This window comes from Pan paniscus, chromosome 16 (assembly GCF_029289425.2).
Source record: "Pan paniscus chromosome 16, NHGRI_mPanPan1-v2.0_pri, whole genome shotgun sequence".
Classification (NCBI taxonomy): Eukaryota; Metazoa; Chordata; class Mammalia; order Primates; family Hominidae; genus Pan; species Pan paniscus.
In genome coordinates this window covers 60,814,644-60,833,716 of record NC_073265.2, presented here as the reverse complement: position 1 = coordinate 60,833,716, position 19,073 = coordinate 60,814,644, and the positions used below count along the sequence as shown (strand labels likewise).

The 19,073-nt window shown below is 40.3% G+C and overlaps 1 protein-coding gene across 2 annotated transcripts in view; it reads right to left on the bottom strand.

The window, feature by feature from the left end:
- The window catches only part of THSD4 (thrombospondin type 1 domain containing 4), a 665,075-nt gene that overhangs the window by 212,832 nt on the left and 433,170 nt on the right, over window positions 1-19,073 (bottom strand). The gene's annotated exons all lie outside the window — the stretch shown is intronic.

Genomic DNA, 19,073 nt, shown 5'->3' with positions numbered 1-19,073 from the left:
CCAAACTAAAGCAAAGACCTCTCTGGGATCTAGTGAACAGGGGTCTTAAAATGCTTCCAGGAAACACCATGATTGCAACGTGCTGCCTCTAATAGGGTCCGCCAGTACAGTCGAGGGCAGTTCCACATTATGAATGCCACAGCTATCCGGGCACTGCTCTGAGTGAGGGGTCCACTTCATAAATTAACTTTTAGCGTTGCTATGCGAAGTTGGGCCAATTACTCTATCTGTCCTGCAGTTTCCAAATCTCTAACGAGAGAGGGTTGGTCTCTTGCTCCCTTCTGGTTCCAAGATTCCTTGGCATAAACTATTCCAAACCTATGTGAGTTTAAGTGTTTAGGGAGAAAAAAAAATGACAGTACTCTCTGCTGATGTGTTTTTCAAAGAATCCCAGTTAAGTATTCAGGGTGAAAAGACAGGGAGGTGCCCCGTGGAAAGAAATGCCAATGTCTGGAGATCTCTCAAGGTGACGACCAAGTGGGAATGGCAGGGGGAGCGGGGAGCAGGGGTAAAGGGGGGGGCCCTGGGATAAGAGGCCAATTTATAAACCAGGGGGGAAAACGACCCGGCCTTTGAAGGCATAGTGAGCAAGTTATATCCAACACAATCTTGCAGGGTAGGAAAGGTAGGGATGGGGAATTATGGGGAAAACAGTCCAAGAGACCAGGATCTACAGCACAGAAACTCTCGGGGCAGCACGGTATCACTCAACATGGCTGAGGACTCCAAGCCCCACCCTTTAACAAGTTATATTCAGCAAGCTAGTTATCTGTCTACCCCCACAACCCCTGTCACAGAGGGCTCTGGTGGAGATTAAAGGGGAGTATCTAACACCTGACCACAAAGTAGATGCTCAGTAAGTACTGGTGTTGAAATCTGTTGGCTGATCCTGAATTAAGGAAATACATGGACATTGCCTCTGACCACAGACTTCTGGGTATTTTTACTTATAGCTATTTCAAAAGTAGTTTGCATTTTTATTTTATTAAATCCCTGTAAAGAGAAAACACACAACCTCCAAACCATGCATTGTTACAGAATAACTGTGCCTTAAGAGAACTTGAATTCACTACCGAATTTCAGCAAAAAAAAAAAAAAAAGAAAGAAAGAAAAAGAAAAAAGAAAGAAAGAAAGAAAAAAGAAATGGTTTAGTCATTATTTTTCTTTAAGCTGTAACCTTATCAAATTTTTCCCCTCCTTGGGCCTTGGATTTCCTGTAACTAAAATCAGGGAGCGTTGGGCCAGATGCACTTGGAGTGCCCTTTCAGGTCTTTAGTTGGTTTCAATTCTAGGAGCCTCTGGGAAAGCAGAGAAATAAGTCCTTCATGAGGTCATAGAGACTTACTTCTGTCTGCCATCATCATACTTTGTTCTAAGCACCTCAGAAGCTGGCTTAGAGCCTCTAACCCTTAATGATTCCCTTGCTTTTCTTCCCTTGTCAATAAATTAGAGGATGCTTCCCCCTTGTTTCCATTCCTCTGTAATTTATGTCCTGTGGTTTCAGAGGTTCATTCAGGGCCCAGGAAAATCTGCCTGTTAATCCTTCCCTCCTCAAGTTCAGTGTTTGTTTGCAATTAAACTTAAAAAAAGAGAGTCCCTGGAGCAGAAATCAGAGGGATAAGGTCTCTACCATCACTTCCAACACAACCTTCCAGCCTGCTAAAGTCTTTTACTTCTCTAAATCATTTCAACGAATGGGTGCACTGTACTCCATGCAATTAGCATCTTATTATGTACTTTGCTAAGTTCTAATTGTCTGTATCACATAATTGAGCAGTGGGTTACATGGGGCAGACTGTTTTCCACTTACGTGTGAGCAGCCTAATCTGATGTGGGCTCTGGAATAGGAGAGATGATGGTCTGAATCCTGGTTCTGCTCTGGGCTGCATTACAGTCAATATTATGTGGGCACATCTGTGATGCATATATAATTATCACTTATGATTTTTACCTACTAAGTGTCCATTTTCCTGCAAACAGCACTCTGAGGTCACTTTGTGATCCTGGCAGGCTGAGCATCCTGCCATTCTAGGGTGTGCCCAGGACTTCAGCCTGGCAATCAGCACATTTATCCTCACTGGCTCAGGGATGAGCATGTGACCTCAGTCAGCTTAATGAGAGTTAGCTCTAGAAATCTGCTGGACCTGCAGCCACAGTCCTTGTATTCAAGATTCCAAGATTCAAAAGGCTTAAAAACCTAAGGTGTTCTTTTGGTGGTTGTTTTTTGTTCTTTTTGTAAGTTTGGTGTTCAAACTCATTTGGCCACAAAACATGACTTAATTGATGTGATACTATTGATAGTCTTCCTTATCCCCTTTAGTATGACTATTTAACCTTTTTGTCCTGGATATATTCATGTATTTGACTAGAACCTGCTACGGATGTTATATAATATACAATATATTGTATTATATGTTACAATATACAATACATATTATATTATGCATAATGTACAATATGTGGAATATCCAAAAGAATCCAAATTCTGAAACACATCTGAGTCTCAAGGGTTTTGGGTAATGGAATCTGAACTTGTACAGACTTCCTGCCTTTGCACCTGCTTTTCCCTCTGCCTGAAAAGTTTACCTCCCTCCCCTTCCACCTCCAATCTTCTTCAACTGACAAACTCCTACTTAGGCAACATGCCCTAACCTGAATGTCCTCTCTGCTGTGAAACATTCCCTGACTTTCCTCAGCAGAATCAGCCATGCTGTTATGTGGGTTCTCATGACACTTGATCCACACACAGTACAACAGTTTTCACACTGGATTATGGTCCTCTCTGGGAACCTCTGCCCCTTGGAGCGCTTCTAGGAGTGGGGACCCATCTTTGAATCTTCAGTTTCTGGTATAATGCCCAACATAAGCATAGCAGGAATAGGGCATCTTACCTCTACAACTTCCTGAAGAGGGAAAAATGGGCAGAAACATTGCAGAATCACTGAAAATACATTTGTCCAGTTTTATAAATTGTGAAACAGAAGTCTTGGTTTCTAATCTATTCTACGATGCTGCAAAAAACTATTTAGTTTTTAATATAGAAAAGTAAAATGAAGAAAACTCAGTGCAATTTGGAATTGGCTGACTGGCACATCAATCAAGACAACTGATGGAAAAGCCCACCCCCACACCCCCGAAACAAGTCAGGGCTGCCTCAAATGTATGAGCAGCACATCTGAGGTCTGGTGCATGTTAGGGCCTCAGTACGCATTTGTCACACGGGATAAAGAGTTCACTCACCAGTTGAATATACTTAAAGGAGATGGGAGCAGTAACTGGAAAAAAGGGGCCCTGGCTGGAGAGCAACCCTTTTTGAGGCTGGACAAAGCCACATCTACTAAGGTCATTAACATACATATTCTGAAACATGAAAATCAGAGGCTAAGTATTTACAATCAGGTTATTTGGACCCAATAAAAAGATGTGGACTTTTTCTTTACTGTCTGTCTACTTCAGTGTGTTGTCTTCATCAATAATAAAAGGTGAAATGATTAAGTGTTATTTGGCTTAACCATTATGATGTGTATCCGGATTTAAGCTTTGGCTTAGAATTCTACTAATTATCAAAATGCTTCATAATTAGAGGGCCGCCTTTACCTGACTATCCCGAAGTGCTTACACATAGTTCTTAGATGTTTTCAATGGCATTTGTGATTTTAATTGCCTTTGGATAGGTTTTCAGAGCATTTAGAAGATACGGTTCCAAGTAAGTGGCCTCCAGGGTACTAACAGAGTCTTTACTACCTGAGATTTCCAGAGTGGTTTTGCTAGTGGGTCCCCCAGCAAGACTCCACCATGCCTCTTGCCTCTGATGGGGGTCCTCATCAGTCATGATACAGCTTTTCTGCTCCAGTGTGGTGATGTAAAGGTTCACTAACATGCGCTGTACTCACGCATCATGTGTCCAACGCTGTGCACCATAGGACGATGTGGGATATAAGAGATGGTTTCCCAGTCTCAGCTGCTTACAGGCTTACTGGGAGACCAGAATGTTCATAGGGGAAAACTATTAAGAGGCCAACTGAGGTCAAACCAGATCTGAGACTTGATGTTATAGAATATACAGCAAAGGGCATTTAAAGACCAGAGATGCACTTTGGGAGGCCGAGGCGGGTGGATCACCTGAGGTTAGGAGTTGGAGACCAGCTGGCTAACATGGCGAAACCCCATTTCTACTAAAAATACAAAAAATTAGCCGAGCATGGTGGCACGTGCCTGCAATCCCAGCTACTCAGGAGGCTCAGGCAGGAGAATTGCTTGAACCCAGGAGGTGGAGGTTGCAGTGAGCTGAGATTGCGCCATTGTACTCCAGCTTGGGCAACAAGAGCCAAACTCCGTTTCAGAAAAAAAAAAAAAAAAAAAGGACCAAAGGTGGTATGCTTAGGTGTTCTGGAAGAGGTGGGACTTAGAATAGGCAGGAAGCAGGAACTGTGAAACGGACATAACATTACATCTAGGCCCTGGCAGTTCTCAGGTTCCTGCTTTTCTGCTACACTTCCAGGAGCAAGAGCGTCAGAACGTGAGGTCAGGATATTTGTCTGTCTGGCTTATCGGCATATATGCAAACCACTTTGAATAATGCCTGGCACATGGTAGGCTCTCTGCAAATAATATGTTGATGAATCATAATATGATAAGTTGATTAATGAGGAGGCATGGTTTCACCCCTTCCCTTCCCTTCCTACCACCTTCCAACACACTCAGATGGTTGATGTACAAAACTAACCATCTCTATAGCGCAAGCATACTGACAGAACAAACTATACAGCTGAGGTATCTTACAAATAGCTTTGAACACATTTAATGTACCTGGTTTAAACTGTATCTGATTTAAAACCACAAATACTCTCTTCCAAGTACCCCCAAGCTTTCCCTTGCCTAAAGGTCTCAGAAGCCACAACTGGGTGTGTGAAGATTATTTTGTTTCTAGACCATTCACCCTCCAGGTCTGGGTTAAACAACTGTGTGGTCCTGGGCAAGCCACATAACCTCCAAAAAATTCATTATCCTCTTATGTAAAATCAGTAGGTTACACTAGATTATCTCTGAGGTTCCTTATTAAATAATGATTCAAGACACTGGAATTTGGTGCTTAACATCACTTTCTGGCTCTAGAGAAGAGAGAGAGAGAGAGTGAGTGAGTGAGTGTGTGTGTGTGGGTGTTTATTTTAAAAGGAGTCCTGGGTCCACCCTTCGCTGAGAAAATTCCAGTGACTTCCCAGCCCTTCCTTCTCCACCTGGGAGGGTATGGACACTTGTAGCTTTGGAAATCCTGGTTTTGGCTCTTTCTTCTTTCTCAACTGCTCACTCTGTCATCCCATTTTAAAGCATCCTAGATATTTTCTTCTCCTTTCTCTCCAATCGGAGCCTGTGGGTCATCAGATTTGGTTAAGGAATTTGGAGCTACACTCCGGATTCCTGACTGTATACCTCCCCTCTCTAGGATCCCATGTTTGTCTTTTTATTCTCATGGGTGATGCCCTCACCCCCAACTCCGTATTAATTCCCTCTCATTCTTCTCACTTTGCATTCTACTTCAGTTGGACAAATACCCACTCACAGATTTCACAATTCCCTTAGTCTATCTAAAGAATCTTTCTCCATTAGGCTTGAGAGATCAATTTTTTAATAATGGTGATAGCTGCCATTCATTGAGCATATTCTCGTACCAAACACTTTACGGAAATCATCTCCTTAATCTTCACTAAAACTCTATGATATTGACATGATCCTCCCATTTTAAAGATAAAGAGAGCCGGGTGTGGTGGCTCACGCCTGTAATCCCAGCACTTTGGGAGGCTGAGGCGGGTGGATCACGAGGTCAGGAGATCAAGACCATCCTGGCTAACACGGTGAAACCCCGTCTCTACTAAAAATGCAAAAAATGAGCCGGGTGTGGTAGCGGGCGCCTGTAGTCCCAGCTACTCGGGAGGCTGAGGCAGGAGAATGGCGTGAACCTGGGAGGCGGAGCTTGCAGTGAGCCGAGATTGTGCCACTGCACTCCAGCCTGGGCGACACAGCGAGACTCTGTCTCAAAAAAAAAAAAAAAAAAAATGATAAAAAGAATGATGCTTAGCGAACTTACTTGTAGCCTGCCTAAGCAAGAACCAGACAGTCAAGCTCAGGCCTGTGTGTTTGAAAGCTCATGGATTTTCTCCCACTATACAAAAGACATCAACACTATTCAAGGGGTTTATGATATGTGTTTGTAGTTTAGTGGTCACTCCTAGATTCAGATAATGTTAAGGCTGGAACATACTTAGGAAGTCACTTAATTTTAGTTACTTCTAGTAGAACCTAAGAAATATAAGAGCATACCCACACAGAGAAAAGAAATGATACAATTACATGGAAAATTGCACACATATTATATACAACTATATTTATAATACAAATGGAAAGTACATCTTTACAAGCTTCCACAGAACATTTACAAAAATGACTTGGAATGCATTCCTCTAATATCTGCCTACGAAACCCCTAAGCATTCTTCAATCCCATCTCAAATGCTACTTTCTCCATAGGCTGTTCCTGATCTCACAAAAGGGTGTGATATGTTTATTAGAGTAATTTATATCTTAGCCCTCACTAACCTATTTGTTGTTTACTGTCTTTAGAGGGCAGATTGGGTCTCACCTCTTTATGAATTCCACAGCACTTAGCACAAAACTTGACACAAAAAGTAGCACTCAATACATGGTTGTTGAATTTAATTCAGAATTGTTTATTTTGCCTTGGTGCAATGTAGGAATATGAAAAATATTGTAGTCAGGCAGAATTCAATACATTCTAATATAAACCACTCTGTCTTTTACATCAATTACTCATTTTGTCCCTTAAAAATGCCTCGGTTGAAATTTCAGCATTCTTTCTGTTGGTTCATATTAACTTTCTAAGCTAAAGTAAATAAATTTATTGAATATGCTGAATCAGCAAATAAGGTTTTTTAAGTAAAATGTTATTTTTAAAGGAGAAATGCCTAATTGAGTATGCATGTCAAAAGTATAGTATAAGAAAATAGGGAGGAAAAAAGATACTCATTGTAGCATTAGTTTTTAGACTAAATAATATTTTCATTTATTAAATATGTGACTTTCTCTTAAGGTATTCAATAGTTTCTTGGCAATAAATTTTCTCAAGAAGTAACAATAAAATTTTGTTTGAGCCTCTCACGATATGCTAACCACAATTAATCACTTTTCTCTAATGTAGCTGAGCTGCTTTATAACACTGGCTACACAAAAGGAGAGTGAGTTAAAGTAAGGAACTAAAGGCCATCCTTTGCATTTGAATAAATCTTTACAGTTTGCAAAGCACTTTCATGAACATTATCTTATTAATGTTCCTTATATGTCATTGCGATGAATATTATTCTTCTTCCCATTTTATGGGAAGAAGGTAGAGAAGCAGAGGTCTAGAAAAATTACTTGCCCAATAAACATTTATTGCAAAAAAAAAAAAAAAAAAGGAGGAAAAGAAGGATAAAAACGTGTCTTACGTAGGGTCAAGATAGCAGATTGAGCAAAGGTATTTGTTTTCCTCTTTCCTTTGCAAAATTCCATTCAAATCGCAGAAAACACACAAGTTGTAACGACAACTATAAAACAAGAAAGGATATGATTACCAGATAAAACATTCTGAGGAATTTCTGGATATTAGAAAGTTTATGTTGGCAAGAAACCACAGTAGAAGAAACTACCAAAACAGACTATTGCAGAGATGAAAAAATTCTAAACTCAGAAACCACAGGTACAGTGAGCAAAAGCTAGAGTGGCCACTAACATCAAGGAAAGGATTGCCTGAAGAATGCTGAGGTCAGCCATGCCCCACCCCTCCACAGGCCAACAAAGATGCTGGTGGGAGGTTTCAACATGTCTTCTTCGAATACTGACAGATGAGGCAGCGCACATTAGAAAAGACACAGAAGACTTGAACAACCTAATCTACAACCTTGATTTAATAGAAATATAAAAGTCTCTGAACCAATTATCAAGAATGTTCATCAAAACCAACATTTTTCTCAAGCACACTTGGTGTGTTTACAGAGGCTGTTCACATACTAAGCCATAAAGCAAGTCTCAACAAATCTCAGAAAATCAGCATCGCACATACCACATTCTCTGACCACAATATAATCAAGTTAGAAATTAATTTCAAATTTAAAAAAACACCAAAACCCTCCATACTTAAAAATATAATTAAATAGTGCTTGGGTCAGAGAAAATGTCATAATGACAATTTTTAAAAATATTTAAAACTGAGGCCAGGGGCAGTGGCTCACGCGTGTAATCCCAGCACTTTGGGAGGCCAAGGTGGAAGGATTGCTTGAGCCCAGGAGTCCAAAATCAGCTTGGTCAACATAGAAAGACCCCATCTCTACAAAAAATTTTAAAAAATTAGCCAGATGTGGTGGCATGCATCTGTGGTCCCAGCTACTGGGGAAGCTGAGGTGGAAGGATCACTTCAGCCCAGGAGGTTGAGGCTGTATGAGCTGTGATCCTGCCACTGCAACAGAGTGAGACTCTGTCTTAAAACAAAACAAAAAAACCTTAAAACTGACTAATAATAAAAATACTGTATATCAAAACTTAAGAGATGCAACATAAGTAACACTACAAGAAAAAATTGCCATCTTTAATACATTAGAACAGATTAAAGGCTAAAAATAAATGAGCTGAACATACACACACATTTTTTTCTGAGACAGAGTCTCATTCTGTCACCCAGGCTGGAGTGCAATGGTGCAGTCGCAGCTCACTGCAACCTCCACCTCTTGGGTTCAAGTGATTCCCCTGCCTCAGCCTCCCAAGTAGCTGGGACTACAGATGCCAGCCACCATGCCTGGTTAATTTTTGTATTTTTAGTAGAGATGGGGTTTTACCATGTTGGTCAGTCTGGTCTTGAACTCCTGACCTCAAGTGATCTGCCCGCCTCGACCTCCCAAAGTGCTGGGATTACACGTGTGAGCCGCCACATGCGGCCCACATAAATTTTAAAAGTTACTAAAGAAAAAAATGATGACATAAATAAACCCGTGGAAAGAGCAGAATTGAATGGAATAGAAAACAAAGCTTCAATGAAGAGGAAGAACAAAGCCAAAAGTTGATTTTTAAATGAAGATTAGTAAAATTTACAGTATTCTGGAAAGAATGGTTAATAAAATAAAAGGCACAATTGAACAATATTAGGAAACAAAAAAGGGCTCTGCAGCACCTGGAGATCTGCAGATGCTGTAGATAATTAGAAGATATAATGAACATATTTATGTTAACAAACTGGAAAACGTAGATGAAATGGACAAATTCCTAGACATATTTAACTTTTAAACATTTTCCAAGAATAAATAGAAAGCCTTAATACTCCTATAATTATTAAATAAAAATAATTGGTGGTTTAAAATTTCCCTATGGGGGAAAAACACATCAGGCTTAGCCAGTTTTTTAGGTGACTTTCTAGGAATAAATTACAATAATTTTGTATTATAGAAAATCCTCCAGACATTAGAAAACAAGGCAGTACTTCTGAAATGAATTTATAAGACTGGTATAGCCTTATAGCAAAACAGGAAAGTAAACCATAAGAAAGAAAAGTTTACAGGCACTCTCAAATATATATATATTTTTAAAGAACCCTCTTATAAAATTAATTTAATAAAAATAGAAATATATCATAACCAAGTTGGATTTATCCCTGGAATGCAAGGATAGTTTAACATTATAAAATCTGTTTCTGTAATTTATCACACTGACAGATTAAAAAAGTAAAACCAAATGATCATCTTAATAGAGAAAATGCGTTAGATAAAATTCAACACATGTTCATGATTTAAAAAATAAATCTCTTAGTACACTGGGAATAGAAGAGGGTTTATCGAGCTAATACAAGCATAAACTTACAGCAAAGTTGATTTTCAATGGCAGAATGTCAGAAGTGTTCTCTTGAGCAAATCAGGAACAAAATAATACTGCCCCCATTCAACATTTTGCTGGAGGTTCTAGCCATTGCAAAGGTTAAGAAATAAAAATTATAAAAATTGGAAAAGAAACAAACTCAAAATGGCCATTAAAAAAGAAATTAGATATACAAGAATTTGGAAAAGGAAAAAAGCCAAAATGGCCATTATTCACAGATTACATAATTATGTACTAGAAATTACAAAAGTTCCTACATACAATTGATTTAAATTAATAAGAGTTTAGAAAGCTGTTTTGATATAACATCAGTTGTACTTTTTTTTTTTTTTTAAGACAGGGTCTTTGCCACCCAGGCTGGAGTGAAGCGGTATGATTATGGCTCACTGCAGCATCAGCCTCCCTGTGTTTAGGTAATCCTCCCACCCTAGCCTCTTCAGTAGCTGGGAATATAGGCACACACCACCATGCCTAGCTAACATTTTTTCTATTTTTCAATTATTATTATTATTTTTGTAGAGACGGGTTTCACCCAGGGCTGGTCTCGAACTCCTGGGCTCACGTGATCTGCCTGCCTCAGCATCCCAAAGTGCTACCAGCATTACAAACATGAGCCACCATGGCCAGATGATCATTTGGACTTCTAAGCATTAGCAACCAAAATAAAAAATTAATTAGAAAAACATACACATAATTTATAATAAAAAATAACAAGGAACCTAGGATTAAATATAAAATAAAGATGTATAAGACCTTTGTGTAGAAAATTGTAAAACTTTATTAGAAAATGTCAAAGAAGACTTAATTAAATGTAAAGCTTATACACTATGTTCATGGATAGAATGGCTCAATATCAGAATGATTTTAGTGTCTCATATTGATCTATAGACTCAATACAATACTGATAAAAATTCTTAAATGATTTTTCAAGGAAAATTGATGTGATAATTTCAAATTTCATAAGGAAGAGCAAATGTCTAAGAATAACTAAGACACTCCCAAAGAATAATGTGAACTGATTTGCCCTCCACAGATTATTATAAGGCCATAGTAATTAAGACAGCATGTTACTTGTACAGACATAGAAATGTCCAATGGAGCAAATACAGAGGCCAGAAAAAGATAGACATATATATGGAAACTTGGTACTGAAAAGAAATGGCCCTGGAAATTTGTTGAAAGGGAAAGACTATTCAATAAATGTTCCTGTAGTAACTCATTGCCAATATGGGGAAAAAAGAAAATTAGATCCCTTAATGAAAAATGAAATTAGATCCCTTATTTACCCCATACAGAAAATTTAACTCTAAGTGTATAAAAACTTAACTGTGAAGTGCAAAACCTCAATAATTTTAGAAAGCAATATAGGAGAATATGTCTATAACCTTGGGATCAATAATTTCCTAAACAAGAAAAAGAGAGTGTTAACACAAAGAAATAAAACGGATACATTCAAATACACTAAAACCAAGGACTTCTGTTTAGCTAAAGACACTTTACAAGTCATAAAGTGGAGAAAATATTACATAGAGTAAAAAGCAGAGGGTTCATATTCAAAATACACAAAGCACTCTTAAATCAGTAGTGAAAAAGCAAAGAACTAAATTTAAAACCAGAAAATAAATACAAACAGGCATTTCACAGAAGAGGAAATGTGAATGTATGTATACACGTAAACATTATACAATATCAATAGTTAATGATCAGAGAAATGTCCATTAGCATACACTGATACCATTTTATATCTTATATACCAGTAAAAATTAACCTGTCTGATAATGCCTAATACTGGAAAGGAAATAAATCATTGAGAACTTTTACATTCTACTAGTGGAAATGAAAACTAATACAACTGCTGTGGAAAGCAACCTGACATTAACTGTAGAGTTAAACAAACACATTCTCCATGACCCGCCAATTCAGTACTGTATTCTGGAAGTTCTAGCAAGCACCTCTCAAAGTGCTGGGATCAGAGGCATGAGCCACTGCATCTGGCCCAAATAGTATATTCTTTAGACACACATACACCTGTGATTATATTATAAATAAAAGCAATGAAGTGAAAACCATAAAATTCAGGGTGATGGTTGTCTTTCAAGGAGAGAAGCGAGGAGGACATGAGTGGGGAGTGGTGCATAGTACTGGGAATTTTGATTTCTTTAGTTGTGTGGTGAGTTCATACGTGTTTGCTTTATTATTCTACTTCATAATTGCTTATATATTACATATGTTCTCCTACATATATTCAGTATTATGCCTTTTTAAGAAATAAAATAAATGGTTAAAAAGATACTCAAATACCATCACTCCACTAAAGAGCTGGATGGTATTACAGTTGAGTTCAATAAACCTTCAGAAAAAAGGTAACTTCTTAGTAGTTTAAACTGTTTCAGAGGCTGGGTGTGGTGGCTCACACCTGTAATCTTAGTAGTTGAGGAGTCTGAGGTGGGAGGATCACTTGGGTCCAGGAGCTCAAGACCAGTCTGGGCAACACAGTAACACAGTGAGACCCTGTCTCTACAAAAAGTAAAAAATTAGCCAGGCATGGCGGCGCATGCCTGTAGTCCTAGCTACTTGGAAGGCTGAGGCAGGAGGATTACTTGAGCCTGGGAGGTTGAGGCTGCAGTGAGACGTGATTGGGGCACCGCACTTCCAGCCTGGGTGACAGAGTGAGATCTTGTCTCAAACAAAAAAAACCGGGGCACGGTGTCTGACGCCTGTAATCTCAGCACTTTGGGAGGCCGAGGCGGGCAGATCACGAGGTCAGGAGATGGAGACCATCCTGGTTAACACGGTGAAACCCATCTCTACTAAAAAAATACAAAAAAAAAAAAAAAAAATTAGCCAGGCATGGTGGTGGGCACCTGTAGTCCCAGCTACTCGGGAGGCTGAGGCAGGAGAATGGCGTGGACCCAGGAGGCGGAGCTTGCAGTGAGCTGAGATCGTGCCACTGCACTCCAGCCTGGGCGACAGAGCGAGACTCCATCTGAAAAAAAAAAAACCAAACCAAACAAAAAACAAACGAAAAAACAAAACAAAACTGTTTCAAAGCATACAAAAAGATGAAAGACTTCTGAATTGATTTTACAAAACTATCAAAACCCTGGTCTAGCACAATAAAATACAGCCGAGAGCCAATAACACTTATTTAAAAAGAAGAAAAAATTTAAAATATTTATAAATCAAATACAGTAGCAAATTTAATGAAGAAATCATGATTAAGATAGTTAATTCCAAGAATGCAAAGACTGTCCGACATTAAGAAATCCATAATATATTCACTATGTAAGTAGATTAATGGAAACAACTCATATGAGCATTTTGATAAAGGCAAACAATATTTGATAAAATTCAGCAATCAATCCTGATAAAAACTTAAAAATAAACTTGTAACTGGATAAAATGTATCTACCTAAATCTCTGACAGGTATCATACTTAGTGACGAAATATTAGAAACATTCCCATTTAAGTCTGGAAGAGCTGGGCACAGTGGCTCATCCCAGCATTTTGAGAGTTCGAGGCGGGTGGATCACCTGAGGTCAGGAGCTCGAGACCAGCCTGGCCAACATGGTGAAACCCAGGCTCTCCTGAAAACACAAAAATTAACTGGGTGTGGTGGCACAAAACCTGTAATCCCATACTCGGAAGGCTGAAGCAGGAGAATCGCTTGAACCCGGGAGGTGGAGGTTGCAGTGAGCCGAGATCACGCCATTGCACTCCAGCCTGAGCAACAAGAGCAAAACTCCATCTCACAAAAAAAAAAAAAAAAAAAGTCTAGTAGAAGACAGGAATGTTCACATTCATTTATCTTATTCAGTACTGTATTCTGGAAGTTCTAGCAAATGCAGTTAGACATGAGGTAGAAACAAGAAGCACAGGTATCAGAAAAGAAGGAAAAACTCTGCCATTGCAAGTCATAGGCATACACATACACATATGCACATAAACCCACAGACACTCACATAGGCACATACCCTTATGTTTATAAATGTACAAGAATGGTTCTAGAAGGACAGATGCTAAATTGTTAACAACGGTTTCATCTAGGCAGGGAAGAAGGATAGGGGAGAGAATGAGGGTAAAGAAGAACCTTTAACTTTTATTCTCTGTATTTGTTTGCTTGAATTTGTTTTTACAATAGTTTTTATAATGTAAAAAAATTGCTAGGCTTGTGCGGTGGCTCATGCCTATAATTCCAGCACTTTGGGAGGCCAAGGAGGGCGGATCACTTGAGGTCAGGAGTTGGAGACCAGAGTGAAACCCCATCTCTACTAAAAATACAAAAATTAGCCAGCATGGTGGCGGGCACCTGTAATCCCAGCTACTCGGGAGGCTGAAGCAGAAGAATCTCTTCAACCTGGGAGGCAGAGGTTTCAGTGAGCTGAGATCACACCACTACTCTCCAACCTGGGTGACAGGGTGAGACTCTGTCTCAACAACAACAACAAAAACATTTAAATGAGAAAAGTCATATGGTGAGTTTTCACCCAAGTGATTGACCCAAAGCTCAAACTTGGGTCTTGCATTAGCAAGTGAGTTCCACATAGCTGATTGGCTACTTTAGATACTAGAAAAAGAAAGGCAAAGCCAGGGAGAATTGTGTACCACGAAATAGTCATTAAGGTCATTACATTGACCCTTCATTTCTATTTGCCACAAATAACACTCTAGGAACGAAGAGTGACAACTAGTTTTTTAAATAAAGGGTGTCACTGCTTACAAAGCAGTCCTACATTCATTATTTAATTTGATTTACTCCTTAGGAAATAATTTATGAAGAAGATGTCCTGCAATGATGACCTAAATGACACGTCATAAAAAGATAATCTTAAGACTGTAGATCTAGAATTTTGAGAACTTTCATAGGCCCAGAGAAAAACTCCAGTTCTCAGGATCCAGCTGACTGACAAATTTTCTGCCACATCCCCTCACAATGGATGCTTCTATGATCTGAACTATGCATTGTTTCCAGAACATGCCATGTCCTTTCTTATTTCTGGGGCTCTATAGATGTTTTCCCTCTGCCTGGAATGCTCCCCCTCTTTTCCCACTTAAAGTGCTTACTTATCCATCAGAAAAGAGTTAAGATTGCAGACCTGACTGCTCTCCTTGAAAAGATCTGCTTACAAGGCTGGCCCTAGGCTGGCATCTGGTAACTTGGATTTGGGGAGGGTTCCCATCATTCCCAGAACCGGTAAGGGTGGCTTGCTTGCTGCGCCTCTACTGTATAGACAATATGGTTTATGCTGAACACCTGCTTTCCTTGTGGGAGTCTGGAATTTTGTTAGCTGGCAGGCAGAGGGTGCGCATGTGGTCAGCCCCAATAAAGATGCTGGGCTCTAGGCCTCTAACAAGCTTCCTAGCTGGCAACATTTCCCATGTGTTGTCATAACCCATTGCTAGGGGAAGTAAGTGGGTCCTGCGTGCCTTCCCTGGGAAAAAAAAACCTTGGGAGCTTCCATCTCGTTTCCCCCAGACTTTACCCCAGGAACCTTTTCCTTTTGTTGATTTTCTTCGTATACTTTCACTGTAATAAATCATAGCTGTGATTGCCAATGTATGCTGAGTCACTGAATCACGACAGATAATTGAATCTTGGGGGTTATCTTGAAGACCCCCAACACACAGCCCTTCAAGCCTCAGTTCAAATATGTCATCATTTGTGGAATCTTTCTTTGCTTTCTTAGGTAGCTTCCCATTGCTCTTGCAATTAATGAGAGACCCTTATTGCATCATCATTCACTGTTTGTATTCTGTGCCCCTTTTAGAGTATAAGCTCATCAAAGACAAAGATCTGGTCTTTTCACCTTTCTTTTTTCAGCACAGGGTTAATACACTTGGTAGCATTTGCAATGGTGATTATAGTTGACAACACATTTTACACAATGGGAGCATTTTATGCACATTCAATTTGCTTTTCTTACCTAAAAGCATATCCTGGTAGTCATTTCATTACACATCTAGAGCTACCTCATTCTTCCTGAATACCTGCACAGCATGCCTTATCAGTAGGACAGTAGGATGGAAAGGACCTAATTATGACAGGTGGCTCATAGAACATTTTACACACCCTGAGTAGATCTGTATGATAAAAAGTCTTAGAAATGGAAAATCTGGATCCAAAAGACATTTATTTATTTTTAATGTAAAAAACTGTGATATTATTTACATGCCATAAAATTGCTCTTTTAAAGGATATGGTTCAGTAGTTTTTAGGATAGTCACAATATTGTGCAACCATCACCACTACCTAATTCCAAGACACTTTCATCACCATGAAAAGAAACCTTGTCTGTACCCATCAGCAGCTAAGATATTTATTTTTCATTTTGATAGGTTTTGCCATACTGTACCATCAAAATTAAAGAACATCTACGCCTGTAATCCCAGCACTTTGGGAGGCTGAGGTGGGCGGATCACGAGGTCAGGAGATTGAGACCATCCTGGCTAACACAGTGAAACCCCATCTCTACTGAAATTACAAAAACAAAATTAGCCAGGCGTGGCGGCAGGCACCTGTAGTCCCAGCTACCTGGGAGGCTGAAGTGGGAAAATGGCGTGAACCCGGGAGGCGGAGCTTGCAGTGAGCTCAGATTGTGCCACTGCACTCCAGACTGGGCGACAGAGCAAGACTCTGTCTCAAAAATAAGAAAATTAAAGAACATCTTTTTGACCACACTTTGCAGAATTTATCATATTATTCCAAATATGGAATGTAGCAGATTTCTAGTTGCATCTCCCTCCCTGTCCCTACATATAACAATGTCTCATTGGTCTTATCTGAGAAGGTAAGTCCAAGTTGAAGAAAGAAAATGCAAGCCTCCCATTCCCACTTCCCCTTCCCCGCCATTCTGCTGCATCCTGCAAAGAAGCTGCATGTTGGCACACTCCCCACGCTGATAAATGCATCAAAAGTCCAGCTTGACTTTAAAAGTCCTTTACAATCTTTTCGGGGATACACCCCATCTGTACAAGTGTACATGGCTGCCACCCTAACCTTGACTAAGACAAAAGGGATTCTCATGATCTCACTGTTCTGAGTTTAATGCTCTGGCAATGGGAAAATTAAAGAAGGCACAGTTCTTTTCTGTGTCTGTTCTCCAACCCATGCACTGACACCATACCAGGTTGTTCTGTCCTTGGACCACAGTCACCAGCGCTGACAGTGCCAGCCACAGGACGCCAAACAAGGCTTGCTTTGCATCACACCCCTCCTCTCACCACCTGCCAGGTCCTGCTTATCTGAAAGGACCTCACACCCTAGAAAACTGACTGTAAACTGCTTCCCAGAGTGTGCCGCTTGGCTTCCAGCCCCACGTTGAGAACACAGCCCTCCAAGCGCCCCCAGGTGTATGACGCTTTCTTACCCGTTCTTCCTTCTCCTCATGTGTTTTTAGGAACATCCAAAGGGAAGATAATTAAAACCTGCAAGAAAACCAGCTGGCAGAGAAAAGGAAAATCTTGGTGACTTAGTGACGACGCCACATGTTTATGGGTAAGTTTTGCAAGTAACACGACAATAAAAAAGAGGCTGTTATAAATAAATGCCACATTCTTCAAAGCTCTATATAAACTACATTCTTTTTAAGAGGGGGGGGCTACTCATACTCATGCTCCTTCCTCATCATTTCATTTCCAAGAAGGAAAAAGGAATCCTAATTGTATAATTTCCTAGGAGCTCAGGCGTTCTGGAGCCAACAGCACAGAAACACACACGCACTCACACACGCATGCACACACATGCACACACTAGGGGAAAGAGGGAAAGCAAGAAAGAAAAGAGGAAGAGGCCCAAGAGGATCTTTATTTAGCAAAGCAGAGTGGAACAAAGGGGCAGGAGGGCAGGCATCTCACTACCTCTGATCGGGTTTTCTAGCTATTCATGTTAAGCACACATACTTTTAACTCATAAGACAAAACCTCTGCCTTCCTCTCTCAAACGCTGAGCACTGTCTGAAAAGCACCAAGATTTGGGTGAGCCTGTATAATCCCTTTCATTTTTCATCTGCTTTGCTGATTGTCAGGTGAAGCAGAGCCATTTGCCACTCTGCATGTGACACAAGGCTAGGGGCACACACATTCTGGCGTGGCCTTCCCCACGAGTCAGCTGTGTGCAAGTAACTAAAGCCTGCCCTTTGCTTGCTGTTAATAAGAATAATTGGCACACCACTGAGGGGCTGCTGGAGCACTGTGATTTGCTCAGTTCGGGGGTCTCCCCAGACCATATGTGCATGCAGCGGTGATAGAAATATTTTCCATATGAGCTCTCCTCTCGCCTGCTTAAATGCTCCAGGCTGAGTGAGGCCAGCCCATTTGTCATTTACTCTACACACTAAAAAAATCAACAGGGAAATTGCGAACTTCAACTACAACTAGAGGGCAATGGTCTGCTTTCAGCTTCCAGCATCACTCACCCATTCAGTTCCTCCTGCTCCCATTCAAGGGCTCAATCCCCCCACAGGCCCAGAAAATATCTACAGAGCAGAGGACATGAGTAACTAATAGGCGAAAAGCCTACAACAAGTGACCCGTTGCTGCATGTCTCTGAGCTGCATGTCTGTTTTGAACAGAACAACAAGCCTGCTGAAACCACAGCTAGCCTTGCAGCCGTGGGCTTGGGAGCACTCCCACTTCCACTCTTCTTAGACAAGTAATTACATTAGGCTTTCAGAGCCTGCTTGGTCCCTGACAAGGCTAACAAAAGGCAAAGCTGTGAAGTGGCCTCATGGCCTTTTTAGGAGATGCACTTTTCACTTGGCTTTTCAAAGAGGAAGATGGATGCAGGAGAAAGGCTGTCCTTTCGTTACTGAGGCATCAGGGTAAGGAGGGAAAGGAGTGGATGAGGGAAATACGTTGCAGGCTTGTTTGCAGGTGAGGGTGGATACACCAAGGTGCTTCCCTCTCCGGACTCAATGATCATCTATCCCAATCTCTTTGCCTGCATCAAAAACTGACTCCAGGAGGTATCACTGATGTTAAAAAAAAAAAAAAAAAAAAACTGTACCCAACAATCACATGAACTAAACCAGTAATAATAAATCATCCTCATGAACTTAAAATACGTCTCCCTGCTAAGGTACATCTGGGTACACTCCTAGCCCTGTTGTATATCATTCTCCCTCTTCAAACCTATGATAGAAAGTTAAGCACAGATTTTTCTA